Below are 11,120 nucleotides of genomic sequence, written 5' to 3' on the forward strand. Positions count from 1 at the left end.
CCGCCGGCGCCAGGGCGAGGCGAGCGCAGATGGCGCCGCCCGCCAATGGGAAGGCCGGAGGGCTGCGCGGCGGCGCGCGGCCACCGCTGTAGGCTTGGTTGCACCGCGCGTCCCCCGGGAGGGTCTGGAGGGCGACATGAGGCTGCGTTGGAGCTCTGCGGAGGGCCGGCTCTGGAGCGACCTCTCCCAGGCTAGGCCTTTACAATCACCCCGCCTATTCGCTTTGTTGGGGGCACAGTAAGGTGTTTATCATCACTCCCCTAACTTTGCACCTTATGTTATACCCGTCCCTTCAGTTAGGGACAGGCTGGTCCCTTCTAGGATACGTGATCTGAGTCACAAACTTATGCCTACATTCATAGCCACAAAAGCAAAGAAGAAGATGTGTTCTGCCACACTGCTCCTTTCTCTGTTTTAAATACACATCTCAAAAGAACTTAGGCTTTACGTTTGGAAACTAGGTACACAATAACATGTGAGAGTCCCCTGCTCCCTGAACGCAACGTTTAAGCAAGGATGAGTTGTTGCTGGTAGGTATTAATGATACATACTGTAGAATAGAAGAGGAATGCTATTTTTTTGCCCTATACAAGCACTGAGTGATTTGGAAAATGAGAGCCGATGTTGGGGTTACCAAGAAATGGGGAGTAGTAGTATTCTACTAGTAGTATTAATAATTGTTGTTCTCCCTGCAAACGGTATGCCTGCTATGGTGTGATGGATTGCCCTTATTCAGCGGGCCACAATTGTTAAGGCTTAAACAGGGACCCGCAGCATCAGTGTTACTCAGGAACTGGACAGAAATACAAATTCCCGGACACTATTAAATTTAAAATTCTGGACCCAGAGACAGATGTTTCACTAGCCCTTTGAGTAGTTCTGTGGCATGCTAGCATCTGAGAGCCACTGGCCTGGGCTGCTGGGAAAGGCTGATCCTGTGAGTCACACAGCTCTCTCTGGAGGATTTTACAGTTTACCAATCTCATTCACACTCACCAGGCCATTCTAGCCTCACTTCAGTCCCACTAGTGTGTGAGTTTCCTGACTCTGTTAAGTCTTTTTTTTTCCCATTCCAATCCCTTATTTTGATGTGTATCCTAAAAGAGACCAAGTTGTTAAGAATTTACTACAGTCAGGGAGCCACTTTCTAAACTAAGCTGCTCCATTTTTAGAAAATTGGAATTTAGAATGGGCTGGGAATGCAAAAAAACACCCCCCATCCACTGCACAGTATCAGGCACAGTTTGGGAATGCAAAACTATAAGCTTTTCGAATTTTCAATGGTGCGGAATGGCGGCATGCCAGAGCAGATCGTGGGTAGACTAGAGAGCGGGAGGGGGCAGATTCCCTTCGTACAAGGTATAAAGGAGAGGAGCAGACTGCTCTCTGCCTGAGCTGGGAGAACTGCAGAAGCCCCGTACACCTTTTCTCTGTTTTAAATACACACCTCGTGACAGAGAAAGGGGTGGCAAGGAGTGTGGAGCGCACAGTGGGCCCACCCTGCTCTTTGATCATGAACTGACTCCGAGCCGAAGAAAAGCAGATGGGGTTCTTCAGGAACCCTTCAAGAGTGGGACTGGGGAGATGACTCAGCAGTTTCAGCACTGAATGCTCCTCCAGAGAACCCCGGTTCCTTTCTCTGCACTGAAATAACAGCTAACAGCGGTCTACAACTCCGGTCCCAGGGGATCCAACACTTTCTCTGGCCTCTTCTAGGCTAGCTGGGATATATACAACTCAAAAGTACTTTGGTGATAGACATTCTGCTTAAAGTATTGAATCGATCTGTTCTCGAACTGTTCTCGGTGGCTTTAGAAAATACAAGCACAAACTATATGCTTATATTTAAGATATGACAAACATTTGCAGACTCACAAAGCAAGAGGCTATGTTTGGCTTATAGGAGTAGAATTTTCCATTCTGTTTTGATGCATCTATTTTAAGTAAATATAACGTAGTGAGAAGAATGCTAGCTTTATGTCAGGAATTTCTTGTGAGCATTCTGGTTCTGTTTGGGGCAACCAAATCAATAAACCTTTTTAACCCACGTTCTTCTCAGTTGTGATATGCGTGCTCACATTGCTGTTTTGAAGAGCCAAGAGGACAGGGCCTACAAAATGCCTGTGTGGAACACACGGCTGATGCCAGTACACCTGAATGAAGCTAGTGATGGAACCGCGCCCCTAGGTTGTATGAGAACAAGAGAATTGACCTACTAAACATTCTCTTTGAATAGAAATATCAATTAGAATAATAAACAAAGTCAGCCCTCGCTGGTACAACTTTTGCTAACCTGGTGAATACATATACAAATAAAGAGGAGTGTCCCAGAATCCTGTGCCCTTGTCAGCACCCAGGTCAGTTTGGTGAACTGATGCTTTTTCCTACAGAGGGTAAAATGGGAAGATGGGCAGGTAAGACTAAAGTGGCTGAACACTTCTTCTTTCTATAAAAAACAGTTAGGTCCGAAAAATAGGTTTCTCTTTTTCTTAACAGTGAGAGACTTCTAGAGCATCCCAGAAAATTGCTAGTATTCTTTTAAAGCTCTATTAGGAGTTAGGAATTTGTTTTAAACCTTTGAGTTTTTTGTTTTTGTCTGGTGGAGTCTCATGAGTTTTGGCTAGCCTCTAACTCACTACTGTAGCCAAGGATACTTTGAACTTGGCCTCCACTTCCTTGGAATCCGTTTTAAAACAACATTTAAACATGGGAATGAATAGGGAGCTGTCAAGTTGCTGGGGAGTTATTTTAAGATTCAGCATACCAAGCAGACTGGGGCACTTAGAAGGGAAAAGTACTCTCAGGGCTAGTTATCACTTTGATCACTGTATTTTGATATCAATGTCATTACAAATATGTCTTTGTTAATGTAGTTTTCTTCTTCCTTTTCTGTTGGAGATTAACATTTTCACTCCGTCCTGTCAGGAAAACAAATCAACTTCTTTCGGAGTAGGAGGAGTAAACTATGCAAATAATCATCAAAGAGATTGGCTGGAGGGTGGATGATGTCACAATCCCACCACCTAAGCCTGTGGTTCTTATTGGCTTTTGTAAGAGGCAGGGAGTGCTGGGAAGGTTCTACATCACTCCACAATTGCTGAAAGCTCTGAGCTTAAGCTAAATTTTACTGTTTTTTTTTTTCTGGTTTTCTTAAAATGTGCCCAGAGCCTTTTGCATGTTATTGCATTTCTCACATTATTCCACATTATTACTTAGTCGTATTCTCTAGGTCTCTGTAACCATTTAGAACAATTCCTCTACAGCCTATCAAATAAATCTCTCATTGCTTTAGCCACTAACCAGTTTATTCTTAGACACTGGGAACTGTCTCAGTTTCTTGCTTTTAACTGAAATTCCTATATGTATACAGAAACTATAGTTTATGTATATTATATAATTTTCTCCATGGCACAGACCCTCTTGTAGTTAACCGACTTATTCCAAAGGACTAGGCAATCCCATTGCTCGCACGATAGCCCCGAGATTCCAGTGTCTGCCTCACTCCCAGGGCTGGAGTATTTCCTGTTCATACATAGCACAAGGCTGAAGGTCTGTGGGTCTTGCTCAGGTGGGATTCATATTCTTTTTTTAAAAAATATTTATTTATTATGTATACAATATTCTGGTGTGTATGCCTGCTGGCCAGAAGAGGGCACTAGACCCCATGGCAGATGGTTGTGAGCCACCATGTGGTTGCTGGGAATTGAACTCAGGACCTTTGGTAGAGCAGGCAATGCTCTTAACCTCTGAGCCATCTCTCCAGCCCCAGGATTCATATTCTTTATTTTGAAAGCTGGATGTTCCAAGGTAATGGGAGAAAAGTCACGATAATCACATGATCAGAGAAGGTCTGCGAAGCATGAACCTTAGTTGAACAGCTCTGTGAAAGCTGGGGCGATAAAAATGGCTTTCTCATCTCTATGGAGAATCCACACACATTCCGGACAATCAGATTCCTAAAGCTTAAAATTTGAGATGCCAAAAACAAAAGAAAAAGGGGCCAAAAAGACGGTTCATGTGCTTGTCACACAAGCATGAGGGCACCCACATTAGAAAGCCAGATATGCTAGCACAGGCTAAGGAGGTAGATAGGAGGATCCCTGCAGCTTGCTAGCCAGACAGCCTTGCCTGACCTGGGAGCTCCAGGTTCAGTGAGAGACCCTGTTTCAAAAAGCGAGGCGAAGCAGGGCGGTGGTGGCACACGCCTTTAATCCCAGAACTCAGGAGGCAGAGGCAGGCGGATCTCTGGGAGTCCGAGGCCAGCCTGGTCTACAAGAGCTAGTTCCTGGACAGGCACCAAAGCTACAGAGAAACCCTGTCTCGAAAAACCAAACAAAAAAAAAGCGAGGCGAAGACTCCAGCAAACAGTGCCTAGGAAACGCCCGTGCTGGTCTCGGGGCTTATGTTAGTAACCTGAACTAGGCAAGCTGAATGAGCAAGATGGCTCCGAAGGTAAGGACACTTGTTGCCAAGTTTAATGACCTGAGTTCAATTCCCTGAACTCACATAGTGGAGGGAGAGAACCATCTTCTGCAAACCTTCTGACCTTCACATATATGTGCCATACATGCACGCTTGAGTGCACACACACACACACACACACATGCACGTATGCACATAGAAAGATCAAATACCAGTTTTGCTCAGAAATAACCAGTTAGTGACTTTGCATCAGAAAGAGGATGTTGAAACAGCTCTATGTACTCTGTGTGGTTCATTCAGATGTAACAGCAAGAGCCTGTATCTTTGCAAACGTAACCACAATGTTAGGCATTTTGCTAGAAACGTTATAAACATTTTCTTATTTAATCCTCCCTATACAACCCTGGGAGGTAAGAATAGGCTCTGTTCTATGGGAGGAAGCAGCGTGTGGAGCCACAGCACTTACTCCCCTTTTCCAAAGCCTAGACCTCAAGCTGTCATGAATGCGTCTGAGCCACTTTCATGGCAAAGGATCTGCCAATGACCAATGGTTAGCAGTTCAATGTGTATATCTATTCTGAATTTTTAATTTAATTTCATTTTATATGCATTCATGTGAGGGTCTCAGATCCCCTGGAACTGGAGTTACGGACACTTGTGAGCTACCATGGGGTGCTGGGAATTGAACCTGGGTCCTCTGGAAGAGCAGCTTAACCACTGAATCATCTCCCCGTCCCCATATATCTGTATTTAATAAAGTATGTATTTGAAATACTTATCACTGCAAAGGATTCTTTTGTTGCTTGTGGAGGATAAAACAATAAAAGATACTTAGTCTAGTTGTGGGAAATGAGGCACAAATCAAGTGTGCAATAACACAAGAGTAAAGATGCAGTGTCTGTCAGTGTGTTGAATGGGAGAGATGTTCCGAAGTCTAGAAAAGGGACAGATTGCTAAGGTGGCTCAAGGACACAGTCATCCATCACAAGGGCTAAAAGATAAGATGTTGCGTAGGAAATCTTAGTTCCATTTGGTAAAAACTACCCGCAGCGCCTTGGAAATAAAACCACTTATTATCTGGGTCTCTTGCCTGCTATCAAAGTTTTGTAGCCTATTGGTGATAGAAATCTTTTTTCTATGTTTTAATTCTCTGAGATTATAGGGCAGTGTTTCTCAAAGTATGGTCTATGAACTAATCGCATGAACACTTTGGAATTGGTTTTATATGTAGATTCCCAGGCTTCATCTTTTTTTTTTTTTCTACAGAATTGGAATTTCTGGAGAAGGAATCTGAAAACCTGCCTTTTGGAGAAGTAGCCCAGGTGATAGTCACACTGAAGTTGGAGAAGCTCTGGGGTAGGGGAAGATTGGTTGGTCTTTTATCGACCCATTTATGAGTTAAACGATCACTTACTGCAAGCCTGGCACACACCGTCATTCTGTCTGCAACGTTTCTAGGAAAGCAGTGTAACTTTCATTTCAAAGAAACAGAGGCAGGATCAGATCTTGTCCAAGACTACCTGTTCAGCTGAGAAGGCCAAACCAGTTCTGCTAACTTTCAGTATCCAGACCTTTCCACAATGCCTACTGCACTGTCACCTAGGCTATAATGGTTGCCATGTGTGGCAATAATAATATTTGTCATATGAGTCCCACTGTGTGCTGTATGATTCAGATCTAAACCTTTTCATAACTTTAAAAGGGACTTTTTTTGCCATGTATGATATTAATATGCAATCTCTAAATAACTTTCCACACAATTGAAAAGAACCTGCCCTCATTTTAATACTTTCCTAACAGATTCTGAAAATCTAGCCCTGCCAGGACTTTCTTTACTTGGTATTATTTATCTCAACCCCTTGGGGCCCAGTTTGGAATGGCAAACCGTGTGCCACAGTCTAGCTTTTATTTCAAACAGATGCCACACTTTCTTTCTGATATACAAGTGCACAGATGCTATCTGATTCGAGAAGAAAATGTCAGTTTCTTAAAAAACAAAACAAAAAACCAAAGGAGTAACTTCTGTTGATCTTATGAGTTCTGAAAGACAAACTTAATCCAGGAATCCGCTCTTGAGATTTGGGATCATACTGTCCTATGGGAGATGTGTACACACATGTCCCACACGTCATCTTCAGGGAGCATCGTACAGCCCCAGGGCATACCCATGCAGCACAGGGACTCCACCCTGGCCTGCCTTACAGCTCTCAAGAGGGGCTGGTGGGAGAAGATAGTACTCCCTTCCAAGATGCGACAACACAGGGCGGTCTGTTCAGAGGATGGGTAGATAAAACATAGCTAGAGCCACACTGATCCTGTAACCTTTCACCAGGGAATTTATCTCCGGGAAATAATGCAAAAGAAGAAAACAAGCTACAGGAGCCACAACAAAACTATTTATGCAGGCATTATTTATTCTAATCAAAAAAACCAAAACATGAGGGCTAGAGAGGTGGCTCTGCAGTTAAGAGCACTGGCTGCTCTTCCAGAGGGCCTGGGTTCAATTCCCAGCACCCACATGGCAGCTCATAACTGTCTGTAACTCCAGTTCCAGGGGTTCTGACACCTCACATAGACATACATGCAGGCAAAACACCGAAAATGCACAAAAGAAAACTTAAAATAAGTTATACATTAAAAAAAAACCTAAAACAACCTATTGTAAAGTGGTTCTGTGTGGATAAAGAAATAAAATGAAGACAGTGTTTTGTTCCCTTTTCTGTTGGTGGGATTAAACACTACCACCAAAGCAATTTAAAGAAGAAATGGTTTGTTTTAGCTTGTGGTTCCAGAGGTGGAACCTTGCAGAGCACATCTGCATCCACACAGGAAGCAGAGAGGGATTGAGTAGGAAGTGGGGTGGGAGCTATAAACCCTCAAAGCCTGCCCTCAGTGATGGGATTCCTTCAGTAAAAGCACCACTCCTAAAGACCCCGTAACTTCCCACAAACAGCACCACCAGTGATCCAAGTGTTGAAATCCATGAGCCTATGGGAGGCAATTCTCACTCAAACTAACACAGATGGATTCTACTGAACTGTCAGGAAACATGGTAAAGAGAGGATACAACCACCTATGTTTATTGTGGTTTAAATTTGTGTGAATGTGTGCCTGTGTGAGCTTATATACACCAGTCCCATGCAGATGCTCACAGAGATCAAAGGGCGACAGATGCCCTGGAACTGCAGTTATAGGCAGCTGTGAGCCATCTACTGATGCTCGGAACCACCTGGGGTCCCCCAAAAGAAAAGTACGTGCTCTCACCCACCGAGCCATCTCTCCAGCACCAGTCTATAACCATTTAGACTGGGAAAAGCAATACTAGCCTACTGATACTGCTGGTGGAAAATGAATCATAGCCAAGCTATGTCCAGGGCTTTGTCTGAAAATTTTGGGGTGAGTTATTCTAAACAAAACAAAACCCAATAACAACAACAACACAACCCTTTGGAAAACCTTGTTCTTCAACTTGGCAGTAAAATAAAAATGATCTTTGCTTGGGGCTGTACCAAATTCTCTTTAATTGATTGCCTTCTTTCCCCAGGCTCTGCATTCTCTCAGCCAGGGAAGCCACTGATGAAATATTCAACATTGGGATGACACTTGATGTATAATTAAGTAGGATGCATTTAGCAGTTCAATTTTATAGATCTTTAATCCTCAAGCTAATAAATATTCATGTAGACAATTTCATAATCAAAAACAAAATATTCTTAGAAATACTATCCTCTTTGGGAAAAAAAACCCCACAATCCTGAATGAGCACAGCTATGATGGAAGATTACATATAACAGGAAGCGGGTAAGTGCTTTCACATGATGACCTTTAACCTCAACAGTGCTATGAAATAAGTACTATTGGAGAAAAGAATTAAGAATCACAAACAAGTGTCTTAGAGAATTTGCCAATAAGCTTGCTTAGAAGATATTAAGTCTCATAGCAGTGGAATTTGCTTGAAGAAGCATTGCCTCAGACAACTCGAAGACGTGCAGCATGCTAATCAAACTTCTTGGAACCCATGAAAGATAAGGGCAGTAGAGTTGTACTTCTCAGATAATTAGAATTTAGATTCACTGAGGATCTGTTTCTTTGGTGCTCACTCATTTGGGGCTGCCTGCTCTCGAGGAGCCCCCCTCTTCTCACCAGAGGAAGAAGCAAAGAGAAAATGACCTTGGCTGCCAGCTGCTCAGAGGACAGACCTGGCTCAGTAGAAAACGGCACCAGTGTTTCACAGCCCCGCCAGTGTGGTGCACCAGTGTTTCACAGCCCCGCGAGTGTGGCGCACCAGTGTTTCACAGCCCCGCGAGTGTGGTCTGGGGAGAAGCCAGGCTGCAGCTTCTTTCTGTGTCTGTAAAACTCACCCAATTGTTCAGAAAATGTAACTTGGGGTAGGAACCTAAAAAGCCACCTACCAATGAGAGCATAGGTAAGATCAGAGGGTTACAGCTCTACTTAGATAAGTTGTAGACTTGTGTTCGTGGTCAGAGTCCCATAGGCTTTAGCTAGGATCAGGATGTGTGTTTATTAACGGGTTTTCCATATTAATCTACGAGGTGCTTGGTCCTTCTAAATGATAAAGCCTGAGATAAAAGCTGAGAAGCCAAGTGCTTTGCTTAAGATGATGAAGAAAGCAAGCACGCCGGCCAAGACAGGGTTGTCTCTTTGATTCCATTGTTTTTCTCTAAATATTTTACAGGATTTTCATTTTAAAAACGTCTCGTACACCATGACTCACTTAGTCTTCCCAATAACCAGGTGAGGTTGAGTACTGTGAAAGCAACCTCCCTTCAGTTTTTAAAGGGAGGCTAGACTTTATTTTGATTGACACCTTCAGAGGTCTTAGTCAGGGCTTCATGCATGCGAGGCAAGCACTCTTTCCACATAGCTACATCTCCCGCCAGCTCCTCTAGCTTCCCATAGTAAACATGCCATGTTTCCGGCATCCCCTGGGAATCCATCGCAACTCTCCCAGCACTGCACACCACCCACTCTGGGCTGCCTGCAGGGATCCTGACCTTTTCACTATTTCCAGCCTCCCGAGCCTTCCTTTGAAAAGAAAGGAAGCCATTATAGGATCATAGAAGCCTCTGTGGCCCTTCTAATTGAATTCTGCATGCCTACAAAACCAGCATCATGTGGATGATGGCTCAGCCTGTTGCTGAACCAAACTGCAGCTGAACTCCTTGGACCATGGCTATATTTGCCTTTGAGAGCCTGGTCAGCTGAGCATCATGATCAAAATCTGGAGAAACAGTGTACTAGGTGGGCCTGTTGGTGCTGGACACTCTGGAGATGCTACACTCTGGAGACACTATCATCTCAAAAAAAGACCATTAATTAATTAATCAAACAATTTATTTATTTTGATTTTTCGAGAGAGGATTTCTCCATGTAACAGCTCTGGCTGTCCTGGAACTCGCTTTGTAGAGCAGGCTGAACTCAACTCACAGAGATCCACCTGCCTCTGCCTCCCATGTGCTGGGATTAAAGGAGTGTGCCACTACCTCTGGGCAAGAAAGAATTTTAAATCACTTGACTTTTATCTGCCCTTCAACCTGTAATGTGTGGGACCAATTCCTGAGATGCCTTCATGGCATCTTTCCTGATGCAAAGTCTGTGGCTTTTCTCCTGACAGCATTCATTTCTGTCTTTCACTCTTTTCTTCTCAGAAATCATGCCTTCCTTAACTTCACGTAGGCTTTATGGCTAAACTCCAACTTTCTATGCTTCTTTTTTTCATATAGAGTCACATGCATTCTACATTTTTGAAGCTGCTATGTGGCTGTGGATGACCTTAAACTTCTGCTACACCCTCCTCTCTCTCCTGTGTGAAGGCGTATTTAATTAATCCAGGCCAGTGGGTACAAGAAGACAATTTTAATATAAAAGCACACTCACACACCCGGAGTTCAGCGATCCACCGATCCACCATAAAACCGGAAACAGGAAGGGCTCCAGTCTTGCGTTCCAATTCATTAGTAAAAACATTCGCCCGAGGCTGTCCCGCCCCAAAAGGCGGGGTCTCTCTACACCTGTGTTCTAGGGTTACAGACATGCACTACCATGTTTCTAACGCAGTGCTGAGGGTGGAACCCTGGGGCTCCACGCATGCAAGACAAGCATCTCTTAAACTAAACGACATCTCCACACGGCTGTGCTGCTTATTGCTCTGATTCTCACCATACGTCATCGAAGAGAAGCCGTCAATAACAACGCCATGCTCCAAATGCTGGACTGCTCTGTGATTTCTGCCAGGTTAATTTGCCCGTCACCTTTTCATTCAGGCTCTCTACAGTAAGCTCCTCTTTCGGGTTCCACTGCTAATGGCCTCTGGCCCTTCTCTCTCCACAGAACCTCACAAGCCAAGCCTTTGTGGGTCACATTCTTATCAGTATTTTGGTTTTCTGAAGTCCCACCTGGCTCTTCATTCAGCCGTAGTTACTGTTCTAGCGCTGTGATGAGGCAGCATGACCAAGGCAACTTATAAAAAGGAAACATTTAATTGGGGTGTTTGCTCGCAGTTTCAGAGTGCCTGACCATCATGGTGGAGAGCATGGTGGCAGGGAGGCAGGCATGGTGCCAGAGCAGTGACTAAAAAAGCTTACATCCATATCTATATATCTATAGGCCGCAGCAGAGAGAGAGAGAGAGAGAGAGAGAGAGAGAGAGAGAGAGAGGGGAGGAAGAGGAGGAGGAGG

This window comes from Microtus ochrogaster, chromosome 6, assembly GCF_000317375.1.
Source record: "Microtus ochrogaster isolate Prairie Vole_2 chromosome 6, MicOch1.0, whole genome shotgun sequence".
Taxonomy (NCBI): Eukaryota; Metazoa; Chordata; class Mammalia; order Rodentia; family Cricetidae; genus Microtus; species Microtus ochrogaster.